This window comes from Galeopterus variegatus, unplaced genomic scaffold (assembly GCF_000696425.1).
Source record: "Galeopterus variegatus unplaced genomic scaffold, G_variegatus-3.0.2 Scaffold1548, whole genome shotgun sequence".
NCBI lineage: Eukaryota > Metazoa > Chordata > Mammalia > Dermoptera > Cynocephalidae > Galeopterus > Galeopterus variegatus.
This window is the reverse complement of record NW_007727659.1, coordinates 340313-340738: the sequence shown is the minus strand read 5'-3', so window position 1 is coordinate 340738 and position 426 is coordinate 340313.

The window sequence follows — 426 nt, the reverse complement described above, 5'->3', positions numbered from 1 at the left end:
TTCATTTATTTTTTGGTTTTTGTTTGTTTTGTTTTTGGAATTTCTATCCTTTTATTAATATTCTGTATTTGCTGTGACATTGTCAACATACCTTCCTCTATTTCTTTAATCATGGTTTTCTTTAGGTCTTTGAACATATTTACAATGGACACTTTGAAGCCTTTTTCTGTTAAATATGACATCTGGTCATCCTCACAGTTTTTGTTGTCTGCTTTTTCCCCAGTGTATAGGTTATACTTTCCTATTTCTTGCATATCTTATAACTTTTGTTGGAAAATGGACATTTTAGATAATATCTTGTAGCAACTCTGGGTATAATCCTTACCCACTCCAGAGCTCGTCAGTGTTGTTGCTTTGTTTAGTGACTGGCTAGATTATTTTAGTGAAATCTATTTCTTCTCCTCTCCTACTCTCTGCAGTGTTAAA